The sequence below is a fragment of the Rhinolophus sinicus genome, linkage group LG01 (assembly GCF_036562045.2).
Source record: "Rhinolophus sinicus isolate RSC01 linkage group LG01, ASM3656204v1, whole genome shotgun sequence".
Taxonomy (NCBI): Eukaryota; Metazoa; Chordata; class Mammalia; order Chiroptera; family Rhinolophidae; genus Rhinolophus; species Rhinolophus sinicus.
In genome coordinates, this window is record NC_133751.1 from 22,342,044 (window position 1) to 22,362,683 (window position 20,640).

A 20,640-nucleotide genomic window follows, 5' to 3' on the forward strand; every position below is an offset into this window, starting at 1 on the left:
TCAAACAGGGGTTAGCATACTTATGTAAAACAGTGATTTGCTATTTCAAAATTAAAATGTAAAAATAAGCTGGTGTCAAAGAGGAGGTGATCCCTCATTTCCACCGCATTGAACAAGCTCGCATCCGCAGCAGACAGCCCTTAATATATGCGTCTGGCTCAGGCTGGTCTCCCAACCAGGAAGCCATCGAATTGTTAATATCACTGCTTTTTCTGTATGCAACACACATCATTTCCTCGCTCTTTGTTGAGGATCTCTCCTCTTATTTTAAGCTTAGTATGATCTGATTTTCCAAATCATATTATACAGTCCCGAAACAATATTATCCCTTGACAGTTACGATCCAAATACAGAAAAAGTGTCCATCTATCTAGATACAGCATAAAGAAGTTTATATAAACAAAGTCACCCACTCACATCTTTACTCACCTTTCTGGAGTAAGAGAAAAGCTTTATCAATGATGCTCTCAGAAAAGACGTATATATATATATAGGAAAGGTACATAGGGAGGGCTCAAAGAATACATGACGATTAGTAAAAAAAATATATTTTATATATGTTTATGGGGAAATAAACATCATTACATTCTAAATTTAGCTTTAGTACCTTTCTTCTATGTAACAGAAGTTAATATATAGTGTGGTTCATAAATATGATAACATAAAAGAAAATATTGCATTGGAAATAGCTTATATCTAATATCATATAGCAATACATATCTATCCTTCACATTATTTTGGAACTACACTGATGGAACATCTTATACATATTATTTATGATTATATTAAAACAGGTGTCTGTAAACATATACTTGTATGTGATATTGTTTTACATAAGAAGTATTATAGTTTCTGATCCTTTGTGTAAACATTGTTATTAAGTATAATCAAGTTTCTGTGTACTTAATATATATGTACACAGATATCTTTGTATTAAGAAACTGTATGCTTTAAAAATGTTCAATTACAATGAGAATGAAGTTAAAAGAAGTAAAAGATTAATACTACCGAAAACCTTTACTGTTTAGATTACCTCCTTTCATTTACAGTTTTAAAACATGTTTATACACACACATGCACACACTTAAAATTTCAAGATTCTGGAGAAATGAAATAAGTAATATAATTTAAAAATCTGAATAGGTACAGTGTGAATACATGCTTAAACATATCCTATGTACCATATATAGATGATAAATATGTTTATGATATTGTAAAGTCAATTTTTTAAGAAATATAACTCATGGGTAACCTGTATTCTGTGATGTTTCAAATCATAAGTAATTATAACACATTCAATGAAAAGGTGAACAAAGACTCCATACAGTATTCTAAAATACATTCACAAATTTATTTTAACAATGCAGAAGATATAAATTTATAGTACCCATGTAAAGCATTAGAGTTAAAAGAGTGAAATTGCTTTGTTTCTTCTATTATGGAAAGTGTCCATTTTGAATCTTAATATCTGCAGCATTATTGTAAAATTCTTAAACAGATTGAATATATTGATTCTATTTCAAAAAATTACTTATTTGATATGCCAGTGGCTAATAATGTTCAAATATGACACATCAGTTACAGGTGAAATAGTTACTTCTTAAGAAAATAAAATTCTTATAAAACTATACATTTAAGATTCAGCTGATAGATGAATTAGAGTCTGATTTGATAGGTAATGTTTACTGATTTATCTCAATAGGTCCATGAGGCATAGAAACTAAAATATAAAAACTAAAAGGTACCATATTTTTGCTAATTATTGATAGCTGTCACTTGAACTCTTATAACAAGGGAATGTCTTATTATAAAAAGACATATAAAGTATTTTGCCTGGTTAAAAAACTAAGGAAAACTCTGACAACAAATACCAAATATAAAGCAGCATTCTTCTTAAATCAGTAGTAAAATCTAATAGGGTCAGTAGAGAAGATTGTAAATCATTTTATTTCTAGGCCTCAAGCACGATTATAGCTATATATTATATATTCTGAGCCATAGTTACATGGAGACATATATGATTTAAGTAGCTAATGTATATAGTCTATGCATATGAAAAAAGTTATACATATATAAACCACTCTCTCCATTATTATCTAAGGAGGTATTCTCTTAGACCAGCCACCTTAAAATATACTAAAAGTAGCATTTTTACACTTGTATTGTAATTTTGCTTCTTACACAGATATCTTATATTGCTTTTATATGGTCATTATAATATAAATGCGATTCAGTGAAACTCTATAATCACTTTAGAGTACAGTTTCTGAAAATAGTATTTTTGGGGGTGGGGTCATCGTGAAAACATTGCTGATTATAAAGAAGAGCATTGTTCTTTTCTTCTAGGCAGTATCTATGTATGTTCTTTTGTTCTGGTGGTAACTGCAGACAATCAATAAGGTCCAAAGCTGCTGGTTCCCCTCCGCCTAGGTCCCAAGAGCCTGACTTGTGATGTTACTAAAATACCTCACAAGTTAGGGTCTCAGGGACTAGGAAAAGTCTGATTTGATGAGGTAGAATTCTTCTTCCAGTTATAAGGCTAGCTGAGAAATTACAGTTGGGTTCAGTTAAACTTTTCCCTTTAAATAGTAATTAAAATACATACGAAGAAATATATAGGATATATAAAAGTTAGGATGAGCTGAATATTCACGACGACCATTTACAGATTAATTCCAGACCTTTAAATAATGAAGAATATGAGAAACAATGCAAACAATGAACAGTTAAGAGTCACTGCATTAGATCCAAAGAAAGAGACTAAAAATGGGTTAAAAATCTGTTTCTAGCAGACTTGTACAGCAATACCATAGCCTCTATTACATCAAAGAAGGATTACATCCCAGTTAATGGGACCCTGATTGAAATTTTGCTTCCCATTACACTTCTATACAGCACAACTGTTAAGGTGGGCCCAGGACATATAACACTTTAAATCTGATTTAAATATATACTGTTGCAGTTAAGAATAAAACAAAAAAACTTTTCTGCATGTCATAATTTAATACCTCTGAAGCTTGATTTTTCTCTTTCAATCTCCAAACTATCCAGACAGCAAATATTCCCAAGCATACTCTGTAGCTATTTGAGCAATGCCACTTAACAAACGTAACTTAAAATGCTGGCAACACGATAAGAAAAAAAAAAAAAAAATGATTCTATATCTGAAATAGTTGCATTAGAAAGCTCAATACTTTTGAAAATGCACAATCCCAATCCTGTATTCACTGAATTTCCTTCGATCTTTTAGCCTTGTTTGTGGTTCGAGAACAGAATTTGTACTTTAGGAATGATCCAAGGTTTAGTAGCATAGAACGAAGGGTAAAACCATCGGACCAGCCATAACATAAAAGTCCTGGCCACAGAAGTGGAATCTGGTTCTTCTGAAGTGGTTGATCTTAAAAGGGAAAAGAGGAGGAGGAAAAAAAAAACAAAAAACAAAACGGAAAGAATTAGAATGTTTTCCTGTAGAACAGGTGAATCATCCATTTCCAAGTAAGCTGTAAGGAAAGCTATGCTGAACAAAATATTTGCTAACTGGCCCCCCTCCTCCACCCTAGTACCACACCCCTTTCCATTCCCCACCCCCACCCCCTGTCCAGATCTTTACTTTGCCTTGTAAGACTTTAAATATTCTGCTCCATGATGTAATACATCATTATATAAGATCTTTTTCTGTTTATCATTTGATTTTTCCATACTGAATCAGTTATGACTAAAAATAGTAAATAGTTTTTTTAAAAATTCAAACAAAAAAGCAGCACTCACAAAAAGCAAAAAATAAAACAGTCCTTAGATATAAGTCCATGCTTTTCCTTAAAACTGAATATGGCTTTACAATTTTTGACCATAGCATTCAACCAATTATTAGAATGAAAAATCTCACCCCTCCATAAATATGACATTAACATAATTATACCACCCCCATCACGGAGACCCATCCTCCTTAGGGAATACATCTGATGCTCCAAAGATGGAAATCAGTCAGATTTTAGTTGCTCTCCAACGTACCTTTGCTTCTCACTGACTGACTGGCTTTTACCCTCCACGCACTCACACGCCACCCCCTCCCCTCGGCTAGACACGGATGCCCGAGCGAGCACGCGCGCGCGCAGGCATACAGACACCCTGCGAGAGGCGAGGCAAAGCATCTGATGCTGACTCAGAGCGCTCTGTGTGCAGGGGGTGGCAGCGGCTGGTATTTTCACTGCGCTCATCATTAACATTAACTCACAGTCTAGCATCCACCCTCTCCCAGACCTGCGGGACTGCAGCATTTGCATGACGCTGTCACTCTAGCCTTTGCAGGTCAGATGATGGAAGAAAAAAAAGAGAACCGAAAGAAAGAAAAGGAGTGAAAAGAAAAAGCCCCAGGGCTTTAATAAGAAATGCCTTCATCTTTTCCAGGGTCTCCTTATTTTTCCACTTTTCTACTTTCTCTGTGGCTGAGTCTCAGTTGTTTGACATCTTTCCGGAAGAAAATATCTTGTGGTTCAGTTCGCCAGTAGTCGGTTGGTCCTGCCCTCACCTCACACTCCCACCTCCACTCCCCCCCCCCCCCCGCCCCAATCAATAAGACAGATCTCTAAATGCAGTTGTGGAAACAGGCTCCGACACAATCTCATCCTGGATCCACTACCTCAGGAAGCAGGCATCCAGACTCACATGTGATAGAGAGAAATAATGCCAGCAGTCTTTAACAGTCCTATACTTTACTCTTTGCCTTCTCTCCCTGCCCCCACCTCCCTGCAAAAGGGCAAAAGGAGTCTTTCCAGTTCCCTATGAAGCCCCCGAACAGCCCAACAGACACATGAGTGAGACTGATCTGTATACATCAATCATTTCTATTTAATAATGAAAAAAATTACGATTTTAATAAAAATAATTGCTTAATATTTTTATTAGCTATGCTCTCATTTCACAAGAATTATAAGATCTGCCAGCATCTGAATCATCAATATGATTTAAACTGTGTTGAAATCTTAAGTTGCTGGAATGAAATCAACCAACAAGCTATTAGTATATTTTTTATTTTTTTGATATATGAACTTTAAAAAATAACAAATAGTTGAGTTTTAGTATGTAATACATATGTAAAAGTTTTTGAGATTAAGAAATGTCTGCAGGCTATAATTAAATATTGAATATATGTTTACACAAAATATGGATTTGTGTACATACATGAAAACAATCTATATGCATTGTTATAAAAGGAAGGGAAATATTTGGCTGAACACAGTTATGTCTGTGCCACTGTGTTTCACAACACAAAAGGCAGTATATAGGTATTTATCCAGTTCCTTTGTTCTTCAATTGTTCCCTATAATGACAGAATGTGGTAAACTGCCTACCTTTCCTTTCTACATGAGCAATATTTCTGAATTACTTGCCAGAGAAATCTAGCCATTGGTGACTCTGCAGCATACAAGAAATCCATACAAAGGGAAGAGAAGTACAGCAATTCTCAAGCCAATTTCAGTACTGTCTGGTGCTGTTGAAATTTCAGTTTACTCACACAGACAGATCCCAGCATGCACTGCGGCACTGCAGGACCAACTAAGGTAGCAGTTTGGCAACAGATCTGTGGCAACAAACATGAAGGACAACCATTTGCAGAGGTTCCAAAGAAAACATCACACAACCCATAAAGAGAAAAGAAACGTGTGCAGGCTGATATGTATCTCTAAAATCAGCTCCTAGAGGCTCCTGATTTGAACGAAAAGGAAAAGAAAAACTCAAGCGCCAAAACAAAAAAAACACACATACACACAAAAATAAGTTGGCGCCTGATGGAAACATGGAATTAAGTACACACTCTCATGAGAGAGAGAAAGGAAGGAAAAGAATAAGAAAGGGAGGAAGAAAAGGAAATGCAGAAATGAGAAGTGGGCGGGGAATGAAGGGGAAGAAAGGAACAGGGAATAAAAAGCAAAGAATCACGGAGCACTGAAGCGACAAATAACAAGAAATTAGATTGCAGAAACCAGAGATTCAGGAATAGTGTTCAAGTTTAGAATTTAATGAAAAACAATAGCAGAAATTAATGCATACACAGCATAGCTTTAAATACTGATTGTCAGTAACAGTGAGACGCGTGCTGCCTTCTTCCTGTTCTACTTCTTCCTGTTCTACTTCTAAATCTACTGGTCATCTCTTAAAGTCTCTTTGCTCAGAGAGCCATCTTTTTTTTTTTTTTTTTTTTTTTTCTGGCTCTCCAACATCTGTGTCCTTTATGCTATTTTTTTTCTAGACAGTTGCCCACAATTCTCTGGATAAATTAATGTCATGACCTCGCTAAGGCTATCAGACATAAAATGTCGACTATTTTAATAATTGAACATGTGCTTACAGCAAACAGCCTACTGATATCTTAGCTCTGTGGACTGTCTGCATAAGCACCTCACTCCGAGCTCTGCAAATCAGAAACAATAAACGTAAATACAAGTCTCCAACATCCCCCACCCCCAACCATGCTATCTTTTTTTATTACATGTAGAAACAGACACATACATCACTTACTTAACTTTCCGGAAGGCATAATAATATTAACCAAGGAGGCAGAAAATCAAGAGGAGTAAAGGTTTGAAGAAAAATAATAATTATAACTGAATGGCCATGAATTTAAAATATTTATATCCAGACAGGGTTTAGTCAGTTCAAGTGCCCAGGGTTCTGTCAAGACCACCGTTAGGGCCAATGGGAATGCAGACTTGATTATAATCAATATTTATCTGAAAGAAGATGTTGTAATCAATCAGTTCAATCGCCACTGTCATAGACATGGGTTTAAGGTCTCTTCTGATTTGAAACTACTAATCATTAATACTAAAACATCCCTAAATGAGACCCTGACTATGGTTAAAATATTTACAAAGTAAAATTTTTCTCCCTGTTTTATATTTAAGCAGTGCAATACATGTATGGTCTTGCTAGGTCAATTGTTTTTATGTATTATTTGAGTTTTGTTCTGTTAACTTAAAAAAAAACCACTAAGATATACCTGAATATATATCAAGTGACATATTGACTTTAAGGAAGCAATAACTACTCTAAAATACTTTAATATAACCTGTCCTCTACCTTACTACTAAGGCAGGAATCTTTTATTTCTGATAAAGGCCATTTGAATTTAGTTTTATTTTGGGAATTATATTTAGGGTAAGGGAGAAGGAGGACAAACAATGATCTACAGTTCAAACTTAGACTCAAAAGTCATGGATGTGCAGAATATATTGTTTTTTATTACTTGCATATATTCTTTGTTTTACTTAACCTACACTCTCCAATAAGGTGAGACAAGCCACATGTAGCTATTAAAATTAAAATTAAATAAAAGTAAAAATTCAGTTCCTCTGTTGCCTGAGCCATATTTCAAATGTGTAATAACACACATGGCTGGTAGTTACTATTTTGGACAATGCAGCTATAAAACATTTCCAACTTTGCAGAAAGTTTTACTGGACACTGCTGACTTAAAACTGTTCTTGTGAAAAGTTTATAGCATAACTGACCATTTTGTCCCCATACTTTCATTTCAGTCTATTTTAAGAGAATGATTCTATATTTATTTGAAGATCTAAAATAAGAGAATTTCATTTGACGGAAGAGGATCTAGTAGTTTTATTTACTAATAGTTTTGAAATATGCTATACCACTTAAGGGAAAGTGTTATACAGAAATTAATTTTAAGGTAGTTAAAAAAAACCACACAAACAAATACAACATCAGAAAACACAAAACAAATACTCAAGCCAAAGTTGCCAAATAAATCTGAGAGATGCTTATGTGTCTATCCTTTCCAGAAGTGAGAGTGCTGGTCTTTTTAGTGTTAAATAACACATATCACAAATTTCTGTTTTCAATAAAGAAGGGATGTAATGGTAGCATGCGTAGTAGCAAAAATCCAGAGAAAGAGCAATTTTTAATAATCCTTTTCATATAGAAGGAACAGCAGTTAAGTGTGGCAACAACTACGATTAGATGTCTTTCGTTTTCTTTTGAAGAGAAAAGAAATAATAATTAATGGACAAGGGAGACAAGAATTAGATACCAATGAACCAGGATGATCTGTTGGGAATTTCCTATTAAATAAAATGTTGAGAGAAAAACAGGTGTGTGTGTGTGTGTGTGTGTGTGTGTGTGTAGACCTTGTTAAGATAATTTTGAGTTACCAATCAGATTCTGGAACTAATTATCTTAAGCAAAAAGAAAATAAAGTAAAATATAAATATAGATGAGTTATTACTTTAAAAATTTCATGGTGAAAGATACAGATGGTTTTTCACCAGGAAAAAATACCTGACCCATATTTGTTTTAGAATTTTAGTATGTGGACTAGAGGATGATTCAGTGTTTTTTTTTGTGTGTTTTTTTTTAACTCAGGCAGTTCTTGACTAGGATGCAAAAGGTGTATTTATCAATCTGAAATTAATTTTTATTTTATTTCTCTCTCTTCTTTGATATATAAGTGCAGAGTATACCAACTAACACGGAAAACTAATCTCATAGATTTCTCTTCCTTTCAGGGATAATCCTTCAGACCCTGGCATGTGAAATCTAACGTTCATTCTTCTATTCTATTCAGAAAATGGAATGATTGTAACTCTCTAGCAATCTTTCTCTCTTGTTCCTACTCTCCCTCCCTTTTTTCTTTCTCCTTCCTCTCGCCCCTCGGCTTTCCCCAAGTGCGAAATACACTTGCCTATCCATTCTGTCATCAATATCCACAAGGGGACAGCATTCAAAGCCATACCAGAGAGAGGAGATGAGGAGAGTACATCTGAGACGGTGTAATTAGAGCAACAACATGAACTTGAGGGAGGTCTTGAGGGGAAAGTGACAATAATAGCCATTGTTGTATAGCCATACACATGAACAAATAGGTCTTGAGGATGCTGGTGGAGTGTTTTTCTTTCAGGCAAAAGGCAGGGCATGATAATGAGGCACAATTTGGAGAACACGAAAAATTACATCATATAAAGTTGTATTTAAATCTGGAAAAGCATTTTCCAATAGTTATCAGGAATATATACATGTATATATTTGTAATAAAGGAATGTCTCTGTTATGTTGATGGACTTCCTAACAGGTGAGAGAAAAGAATTAATCTTGACTTTTTAAGATGAGACTTAGTGGAAAAGTTTAAATGATAGCAAAGGACTCCAGAATTACTGTCATATTCAGAGCTTGAATATTATGGCAAAGGAGCAATAATAATTTATGTTTTAGCTAACGGAACTATACAGAGTACAATTTTCCTTATGTTCTATATACAACACTTTGCAAACAAGATGAGAGGTGGGAAGGGAACTGATTTAGGAGTCAGGAAATGGGTTCTAATGCCAATTCGGTAAACAATAAAGTTTATGGTCTTGGATAAGTAATTTAACTCTTAGAAATTTAGTTCTCGTATCTTTAAAATTAGGAGGAATAACTAGGTTAATTACCAAGGCCTAATTCAGCTCTAAAATTTTGTGCAATGGAAGGGGAGTAAAACTGGAAACACGTGTTTGTTATTACTACCTACCACTTAAATATAATATTTGTATACATAATTATATTATTTAATCCTCACAGTACCGTATAGTAGCATTTATCCCCAGAAAGACTAATGATATATCCTCTCTCTATATCCCTGTGATTATATTTCATCTAATAACTGAATCTCAAAAATGTGTCATTTCATTATAGCTGCATAATATAGCAACATTAAAATGTTATATTAGATGTTTTCTATGGATTACCCTATTTACATTTAAATGTTCATTTTTTGAAGCAATGTATACTTTCATTTTAGAAATAGGGAGGTAGTAATTTTCTAAGATTTAGAAAGATGTGTATACACTCTTATGGTATACACACTAAGGAGAAGAACTCATAGTTTCCTTGGATAACTTATTTGTAAAAATTAGCGTTATCAAAAAACATTTTAGCATTAATTGGTTGAATAGATATACTTTAGTTTTAATAATGAATTTATAAAACTGCTTTAAGTAGATTTTAGAAATTCTGAATAAAAATATCAGAAAATCAGAAGTATCACAAAATCAGGTGAATCATGGGCTTAAAATTCTCTACAACTATCAAAATGTTTAAAAACATTTTTGTTGGCTTTTAAAAATACTCATTTCAAATGCTGCTTAATTTAGGTGGCATAAAGTTATTAATGAATAGATATTCTGATTGCTCATAATCAATTTTATTTTACATGTTTAGGGTTTTCTTCACTCAGAAAAATATGCTAATTTTGTATGGTCTTTTTTACATAAAGAAGAGATAATACTTTATCCATTGATCACAGTAGGTAGGAATAGAGCACAAATGATAAGAGTAAATAAATAAAAATGTATTCTCTCTTTATAGATACTGTTATTTCCTTTCCTGATTTTCCTATTAAAATAATGTATATTTTTGAAACTTAGTATCACACAATCATACATGTTATTTTCGAGATTGAATTTTCACTTTGCTATCTCTATGCCTAATGATAGAAACTCTATCCTGATTAATAAATTTTTAGAATTATAAGTACTATGAGACAAGGTTAACTTTTCAAAACATATTCTTTCATGAAGAATGCCACTACTTTATTACATAGCTTTTCAATGTTGGTTGAAGAAGCATCCATTACCTGGGAGTAGAGGAAAATGCTTCTAAGGGTTATCAACATCATGTAAATATATCTGAACAGTGAAGGTTCAAGTGTATCCTGCATTCTCATGCTTTGTTCCCATCCTTTCCAATCAATTGTATTGATTAAGGGTTAGAGGGCATACTTTCACTGATCAAGGAAAGAGCCTGACATAGCAAAACTGTCTGCCAATTCAAGACAGATCAATTCCACCTTTGTTTCCTTTTGGATACATTATGGTTATTTATTCTGCATCACCTGAATTCCATTATACATATATATGGAATTCATATATATATATCCTTTCTTCCATCTTAAGAAAGGAAATGGATAAAGAAAGGAAATGGATAAAGGATTTTCTATTTTCATGGGGGAAAAAAGTGATACATTTCTGGATATTCCACCCACTGAATTGCTGTTGAACTTGCTAGACACTGTAATATCTGATCAGGCACTTGACTTGATTTCCAAGTTCACTCTAGAATTCTGTTCATTTTCAACATTTTATAAAGAATTAGAAAATAAACTTTCATAAAATGTTGAATTCATTTATAAAATCAGTGTCCATTTGAGAAAATAAAAATGAAAACACACCATTGTAGCCTTCTTTTCTGGAGCCACCTACCCATTAATTTTTTTAATGCCTCAATGGAACTGGTTGAGCCGCAAACAATCCATTGGTTCTGACAGCTTTATAACTTAAAGAACATGAAGAACTCAATTTAAGCTACCTTGGGAAATAATTTAAAACAAAAACAAAAACAAAAGCCTTCATGCAATGTTATAGTAGCATATTAATCCTCTTGGGAGGGTACTTTGTAATACTGTATTCTAAACCTGCACGAGTGACTAGTATGTGGACTTTTACTAACCTGAAAAGTACATGTTCTTCCTACCCTATCTGTAAACTTAGATAACAAAGAAAATATTCAAGAATTTAAAATCCTCATAATCTAAGAGGCTCACAGGCATGTCAATATTTTTCAGCAATGCTTGATTATATTTCTTTATTTATCAACATAACTAATTTCCTTTCTCTTAAATGTCATGAGACATAACTCATTAAGGAAAGGGGTTAAAATAGATTTCCCCCTCAGATACTCTACCATTATAAAGCTTTGAATTTAAAAAAATCATATTTTTATTCTTATGCCTGACAAAGACAGGTTTTAAAGTACACATTAAACAAAAGAAAACGGCTTTTCAATTACTAAATGCAATGCTCAGTAGGACAGAAAACTTACTGCTTCTTTTAAATGCTAGACCTTTAAAACATTTGCTAGATGACAGCATTATTTTAAAAAATAGTTTCTTTAGCAAAGCATTAAAGCTGAATATGCAACATTTCTAAGGAGCATTGAATAAATCTATTTGTCCAGCTTACTTTGCAAAGACTGCGTAGAAAACAGCACCATAAACACTTTCAGTCCCCACACAAGGACTAAACAAAGAGTCCTCTTTCTAGCCATCTAATCGGGTAATTTATTTTTTCAACCATCACATATAAATCGAAACACAGCTGTAACCAATGACTTGCAGATCCAGTTCCCAGCCAGCTGGAATCAGTTCTGCTGAAACAGCAAGATTTTTACATTGTTCACTTCTGTACATCTGGAGAAATCATTGAGGTTCAAAGGTGACCAGAAAAGCTCTTTAAATAAATTCAACCAACAGTGAAGATTTGCCTAAAGAACTACAAACTCCATATTCACTTATATAAAATGTCCATTTCATGAAATTAATGCTTATAAAGGCTATTTGCATCTTCATCAGTATAGACTTTATGAGTTGCTAATTGAATTAAACACTTAAATGTCTGTTTCCAACAACTTGCTTAGGGTTCTTCAAAACTCTTTCTTAGGAGATGTAGCTATTTAAAGGTGGTTATATTAAAACACTATGTTACATGCTGAAACACCAGGGGACCATAAAAACCTGTAACAAAACCAGATACCAGAAATGTACCTACTCATATCTCAAGTTTAATCATGTTTAGCTAATATAATCCTCTATTTAGATAAAATGAAAGAGAAATACTATCTGAAAGAAAGCAGGCTGGAAACCCTCCCTCAAGCTAGGCAGGCAAATCCCCAAGGAGCCAGAGTCCTGGGAGAAACAAACTCGGATCAGGAATGTTCCACAAGCAGTCTCGCAGGGAGGTGATTCTGGCACTAGAAGAGAAACCTAAGAGCAGCAGACACTTTTGCTTTACTCTAGAAGCATCTAACTGCACCAAGGGCACAAGTTAAGACTCTCAAACAAAAACTGACACAGCCAATCCTTGATGTAAAGAGGTTTCCATAAATATTGAATAAACTTAAAGCAAATAAAAACCCAGAAGAGTAAATGTATCCTGGGCGTTTAAATTACACACAATATGTTGCTTCAAATGCATCATTTTCTTCTCTAAAGCCATCAAAAAGATATTCACCTTGGGAAAATGAATATATATGTCTGGCAAACTTCTCAATCCAATTTTATTATGTTAAAACACTACGCAAAGAAATCACAGATACTCCTAGTTTTCCTTTTTTAGTGAAATCAATATGCAAGTAAACAAGTAATTTTCAGTATGTAACCACCTTATTTAAATGTGTGGCTATTTCAATTGCACTGGATCAACAATCAGTAACATCCCGATGATTTGTACTTCTAATTAGAAAGAGTGAAAAAATAAATAATAGTCAAGTATACTTTCAGTTTATACTGAATGACAGATGGTGGCCACACATAGTACGTTGCAATTCCCCATGAGATATTAAATTCACATAAAGTTGGTTAAGTTCATTCATTTGTTAAATATATGACTGATTTTTATGTGTCGATCACCAAGTACACAAGCTATATGAAAATAGTCTAGAACAGTTAGGACTGTGATTTAATAAATAATGAAACATTCGGTGTCAAGAGGATGACCTTTACGAATTTTAGGGTAAGAGAAAATTGCACCTAATGAAAAGGAGGGAGATCTGCCCTCTTGCTATCACTGGTTATTAACTAGCTGTGGGATCTAGAGAAAGACACATAACCTCTTTAGATCCCTTGTAGAATAAGGATCTGATGTCCTTTTCAGATCAACTGTCAGCATTTTTTGCAGATAATTTCAAAAATCCCAATGTATATCTACTTATCCTATTATTCCTGAAATGCAAAATCCCTGATTTTGTTTTCAAATTTCATCATCACTTTGGGAGTGCACACAATTAAAAAAAAAAAAAAAAAGAAATCTGTCCTTTTTTCAGATACGAACCAACTAATCCATAAAGAACCAGAGTCTACTACATAATAATTTTGGTGAGTAGAGGGAAATTTAACTTTATAGGAAAAATTCTTGAATGGATATAGCTTAATTTTATAAGCATATCATTTAAACTTAAGCAACCAGGTAAATTTCTCATTGTTTTAAAAAAGGACTAAAATTAGGCAACTCCCACACTCTGTTCTTTACTGTAATATTAAAGTATGCTTCATAAGGAAATTCACATGATGGAGTAACATTTTAGTTATTTGAATTCACATGTATTCCAGAATCCTGTGATGTCTATATACTCATTCAAATGTGTAATATTTCTAGAACACCTGTAACATATGACATATTTATGTATACTCGTATACATTCATGATTATACAAACATTTATTATATTTGTAAAAATAAAAAAAAGTCCAGTATCCAGGAATCTTCATAATCTATTTCTACTGAAAATCACCTGTACAAATAGCATGAGAAACTACTCCACAAATACTTGTTCATAACAAGACAAACAAAATAGACCTCCTGTGACAATTTCAGCTGAGAGAGAAAAAGGGTGGAGGTTCTTATTGGAAAATAGTTTGTCTTAGGTGTTCCCCAAACAATAATATCTTGTAATATGCCCAGCTAACAACTTAATGTAATAAATACTGAATTATTCTAAGTCATGAGGGATACTTTTAATTATTTCAGAGTAATAGAAATAAGTTAGTTCCTTACTTAAACTTAGTATTATCAAATTTTGATTAACTTTATACCCATTTTCTTTTCTCACAATTTCTTGGCCTTTAATTATAAAACAAATATTTAATATGTAATCTATGCAACACAGGCTATGGAAACTTTATCCAAAAAAATGCCATATCTGTGTTATCATGAGTTGTGAATTCTAAGAATGTATGCCAGCCCTCTTTCTTCTACAGGAACTGAGAATGGTTTCTCATGTTGTTTTGAGCTGTAGACCGAGGGAAAATAGTCAAAAATAGGCAAATGCTCCATGTCTATTTGTGAATATATTTTCCTCTTATTATGCTAATGGTTACTTAATCCATTCATATTAGTTTGATCTTTTTAAGCACTAGCTAGCAAGAAATGATACTTCATCAATATTCTAAATCCTTTGTTAAGCATAATATATATAAACTTTTGTGATAATAATAGTTTTAATTTCTTTGGGTTAGGTGTTAAGAGAGCCACAGTGTAAATTTAAAAATGTATAAAATGTATTAAATCTATTAAGTTATCAAATGTATTTAAATATAATTGCCATTAAACTAGCATAAATAACTATAATTAATTGTTTTTAATAAAGGTTTTTTATTCCTAATAATTGAGTTTCAGTCATTAAGGCAGTATTTATTAATCTTAGTTGTTTGCTTATATGCTTATTTCGTTTGTAATGTTACATGAGCATTATCCTGTCTCCATGGAGAAATGGTAGAATTTCATATATTGAAAAGTGGTTTGGAACTTGGCAAGATAAAAAGTAGTAAAAATACACATTCAGGAAGAAGTAAAAAGTCCAGTTTTGTTGCATAAATATGAACATGAGAAGGCAGGAAGGTGGAGTTCGGGAAGAAACATGGGGTGAAAGAGAGAAAGGACTCATGAGATAGGATTCTTAACACATATGCTAGAGCCTTCTTAAATGAAATAATACTTAATACTTCTAAGTTAGGGTTACATATGAACTAATTTGTCTCTTTTCTATTTAAAGAACAATATGTAATACTTAAATAATTTCTTCTCTATTTCGGATAAGAGAACTGGATCTTACGCTGACTTGCAAAACATCGATGGATTTAGCTTTAAAGTTCAAGTTCACCACTGTATCTGACAAGGAATAAATATTTTTGAAAGTCTACACTGACCTTGATAGTTTTAAATTTTGATGAGTTTTTGTTTGTCAAATGTTGATAAGTCTAATCACTTCTCTATCCAGGGTTCGCTATTGGCAATACAGGGGTGCCAAAAAAATGTACACAAGTGGACACTTGGGTCAACATTGCTCAAGCAGTAGTTTGCTCTAATCAGAAGTGTCTGGATGCTGATGGTAACCACTCTGAACACCTCTTGTAATTGCAGAAGTCAAAGGTGACTTATATTTATCTTTTGTTATCGGTATATGGTGAATATTACAAATTTAACACAGTTTTCCTTTCTTAAAATGTGTATACACTGTTTTGGCACCCTTTGTATATATTCAGTATGAAATACCAAGAGAAAATAATCAGGACATTTAAAAATTGTATGATTATGAACAGATATTTTGATTCATTGATTGAATTATCAAGTATACTGACTCCTTGTCAGAAAGTATATATCATTAACCATTTTATCTAAGGGTTTAGCCAAATTCTCTAGGTTAGGAAGTAATAGGCCATTCATTTAGGCATAGATTCTTTGGGAAAGAAATAAAACACATCTATATTACATATAGACATAGATATATAGATATATAAATATATAGATATATTACATATATATCAAATTTTGTGGTTTAATTGATCTTCTCAGTCACCCAGAGGGCAAGTTCCTATAAAAATGGTTCATAGATTTGTAAAGATGTAAGGAAATCAGGAATCTATAAGAAGAAATTTTGTCTTTGGAGTACTGATAGATAGTAATACCTATCAGTGGCTGAAGTTGTAGAACCAGGCTGTGAAAAAAATTAATTCAATTAGACTAAAAATAGGAATTTTTTCAAGATCAGCTGACATTTACATTAGGATCAAGTCCTGGTCTTTTCTTTCTCCCAATCTCACCACCGTTGTAGATAAATCTTTTTTAAAGAACTAAAAGTTTTTCATATTCAAAGAAAGAATGATAAAACATTATGTTTGAAATCTTGAGTCTACTTTCTTTCCAGAAGACCTACAAAGCTTCCAGATATACCATGTTAATCAACACACAGATCTTCCCATATCTTTAAGTCATAGAAATTTTCCAGAATATTATAGGCAACATTGTAAGCAAGCCAGGGATGGAGCTTGTGAATTACATAAAGGTTATATCCATGAACTAACCTAGACAGAAAGAATATTATACCCATATGATTGTACCTATAAGCCTTTCATCTGTGTAATTAATTAAAATGAAGTGAGAGGGGTTAAAAGGTAATTAGGGATCAAGTATCCCAATACTTTTTGCCATTTTGGTACCAACCTCACATAAATGAAAATTTGCTAAGTGAAAATTTGAAAAATCATACTCAAATGGGCACTTCAAATGACACAGACCTGTCAAGAAGAGTTACACGAGGTTATTTCTAGAGCTTTCAGTCACTCTTGAATTTAATTTGACCTATGTGTGTGTGTGTGCGCGTGCGTGCGTGCGTACGTGCGTGTGTGTGTATGAGTGTCTATTGTGTACAAGTTGCTAAAATGATTAATAAAATGAGGGGAGAAATGGCCTCTTCCTCAAACAGCTTACTATGTAGTAGAAGAGTCAGACACAAACAAAATTAGAATACACAGAAAATGTGAAGCATACTATTAAATACAAAGTGCTATGAAAACACAGGCAAGAGAGACAATAAATATTGAGCACTATACAGAAGGCTTATAGCAGGAAGCTCAACTAGTCTAGGGCCTTGAAGGATCAGAAGGACTGTTAGAGGAAGCAGATAGAGAGAAAAAAATTTCTAATTGGAGGGCAGAAAGAGGAAAGGCTCAAACATTCATGCGATGTTTGGGAAATGCCCAGGAGAGAGTGGTAGAATTTTGGCTTACACAAGGAAGGATACATATTAGGAAAAATGGCCAGGCAGTTAGACTGAAGTGCAGTTATAGAGGGTCTTTAATGTTACATTGGGAAGTAATTCTTTAGGCAAAAATGAACAACAAAAATGTTTTTGAGTAGGGGTTTCTGATTAGTATAATGACTCAAAACAATAAAACCAATAATTACTATGCTCAACACCTAATCCCTGTCTAGTCATGTGCTGGTATACATCGTATCATTTTATCATTACAATGACTTGGTTATCATTTTTGCAATTTATTGACAAGGAAGCTCAGTTTCAAAGAGTTATATAATGTACCCAAATGCCAAACCACTAGCAAATGGCTAGAAATTGATCCTGGCCTATCTGATTCTGAAGTTCATCTCTTTACTGTTTTGTCAGATTGCCTCTCAAAATTAAATTGGCCCCTCTGAGAGCACACTTTTGAATCTGGATCTCACTACCCAACAATGTAGGCTGTCTACATCATGTCAGGAAGATCCTACAAAGAACTTCTGAGATGGTGCTGAGATTCTAGGAATCCCTTCATACTCTGAACATTTTGGAAGTGACAGAAATACTGAAACATGGAGCTGTCCAATCTAAAAGCTTATGTTCTTTCTTTCACATCATGCTACAATCTGTCTAATTAATAATTTAAGTATCTGTACAAAATTTCATCTTGGGAGTGTACCACAATTTGCTTAACAATTCCCCAATTGCTGAAAAATTCTAGGGGTTCCAATTTGGGGATATTATGAACAGTGTTGAAACCAATACTTTTCTCCATGTGTCTTGTTTCCTATTTGAATATCCTCTTGTATAACACTGCAGAAGTGGGATGGTTATAATGATTTAAAACAGCTGAGTAACTTTGGCATTGCTGAATAAATGATGGCCTAGAGATGCTTTCCATTTTTATTTGAATTTTACAATATATCAAACTTAGGACCATAATATCTAATATGATTTCTGTAAAGCTTTTGATTAGGAGTTTCATTCATTCATTCATTTTTACATTGGTTCATTACTCAACCATTTTGTTGCTCATCCATTTCTCATCTGACTACACATTATGTGATGGAAAAATCAGCTAAAGATAGACTTGTCTTCATCTGGTAGACTTTGAGAGTAGTCACTGAATACTTTAATGTTCAAAGGACTTATCAACAAAATATTCTATTTTCTCCCATGTGGTAGTCTCAAGTTACATGATAAAAGAACATTTTGGCAATACACCATTATGTCTATTCCAAGGAATAAGGTCAGTTGGTGGAACATCAAAGTTTGTACTAAATCTCCCATGAGGATTTTATCAAAACAAGAAATCTACCAGTTTGGAGGCTTTTATTTGAATTTCTATTTCATGCACATTTCAAACATGTTTAACCTTTTGAAAATAAGCACTTAAATCAGAGAACAGTAAGCATAAATGTATCATAGAACAAGGGTTTTTGAGAGATCTAATTAATTTTGAAAGCAAACAGCATTCCTAATTTGGGAATTTAATATATATATAAAAAAAAAGCAGAAGAAAAAAATACACTGAAATTTAGAAACCCTGAATTCTAATTTTGTCTCTGCTATGTTTATTGTGCAACTACAGACAGACTATTTAACACTCAAGGAAGCTACCGCATGGGATTGGAATGTCAGTTTTCCAACATTAAGCCCAATGAAAACAGAAACTTTCAAATAAATGCAAAATCACATTTCCACATAATGGATTGATTTGGGGTTATTTTACCTGTTACTTTTAAAGCAAATTTTGTTAAATGGCAAAAAAAATTCCAGTTGATTTCTGTTTCTTAAACTTGACTTTATGCACCTGGAATGTGGTGACAGAGTTGCTGGATTTTGAAGACATGCAGCAGAGCAGGGAGTAAAGGAAAAAGTCCAAAATTCAATTGATGTCCATAAGGTTTAGTAGATTAAAAAGAAATAATGACAACTAGTAGAATTTTCATGATCTGAGGGCACTATTCTGGGTTGAAGAATCAGATAAATAAAATTTCCAAACTGTAATAATGCCATATCAATTCCCATGTCCCTTCCAAAAATATTTAGATTTATAAACCAATGAAAAATATGAAAGACATTTTAGATTCTTTTGAGAAGATGACATTATAATAATTTTAAAAAATAACTGTTAATAATTACACACTGACACTAAGAAACACATCTACTACTTATGGGAAGGAGGAGGAAGTAAGTGAACAAGTGAGGGAAATGTAATATTTAAGGGTTATTTTACTGTTTTCTTCCATGGACCCTGGTCTTCCTAAAAGCAGTAGCAGTGGGGAACTTTCTCACTAGGGTAGGAGGGAGCCATCAGGTGGATTCTCAAATAATCCCATCCAGTTTTAAAGGAAGCTGACCTGACTGAAAACCTCAGATATTCAACTTTTATCTTTGTAAAGTTAGTAATATATGCCCATATAGCTTGGATAATTTGTATAGTTTATTTTCTTTTTTATTATTTTTTAATATTCAATAAATATTGTGGGGCTCTAGAAGGCATATTTCTATTTTGACTAGTCTTCATCCCCTGTTCAGGTAGCCTTGAGGGTATCTGGAAAGATTTTATCAATATTATAGACAACACTTCCAAATAGATCTCTGTTAACTAAAAGAAAAATTCAAATACACACACACACACACACACACACACACACACACACAAATCATTTATTAGAAGTAAAAGTATTTCACTAAAGGTAATTTCTTAAAGAGAAGAAAAGGAAAACACGTTGGGTATTGTATGAAGTAGAAGCATATATTACAACAATAAAGGAAGAGTAGCAACAGCACAAAGTTGAGCTTGTTTAATAATAAAAAAAAAATGCCCCTTCCTTCTTTCCTTCCTTCCTTCCTTCCTTCCTTCCTTCCTTCCTTCCTTCCTTCCTTCCTTCCTTCCTTCCTTCTTTCTCCATGCATCTATCCATCCAACCATCCATCCATCCATCCATCCACCTACTCCTTATAGTGAAAACTTCTCACAAAAAGGCTATCTTGAACAAATCACAGAGTTAGAA

The 20,640-nt window shown here is 33.3% G+C and overlaps 1 long non-coding RNA gene across 13 annotated transcripts in view; it reads right to left on the reverse strand.

Moving 5' to 3' along the window:
- The window catches only part of LOC109447544 (uncharacterized), a 659,535-nt gene that overhangs the window by 144,044 nt on the left and 494,851 nt on the right, over positions 1-20,640 (reverse strand). Inside the window, exons 1-2 of one of the 13 annotated variants that reach the window (XR_012494224.1) lie at positions 4,012-4,475; positions 3,195-3,397 (exon numbers count right to left, since the gene is read on the reverse strand). The exons of the other annotated variants lie outside the window; for them this stretch is intronic. This is a non-coding gene — a long non-coding RNA (uncharacterized LOC109447544). Of the gene's footprint in view, positions 1-3,194; positions 3,398-4,011; positions 4,476-20,640 lie in introns of those variants that run through there. 13 annotated transcript variants of the gene reach the window in all.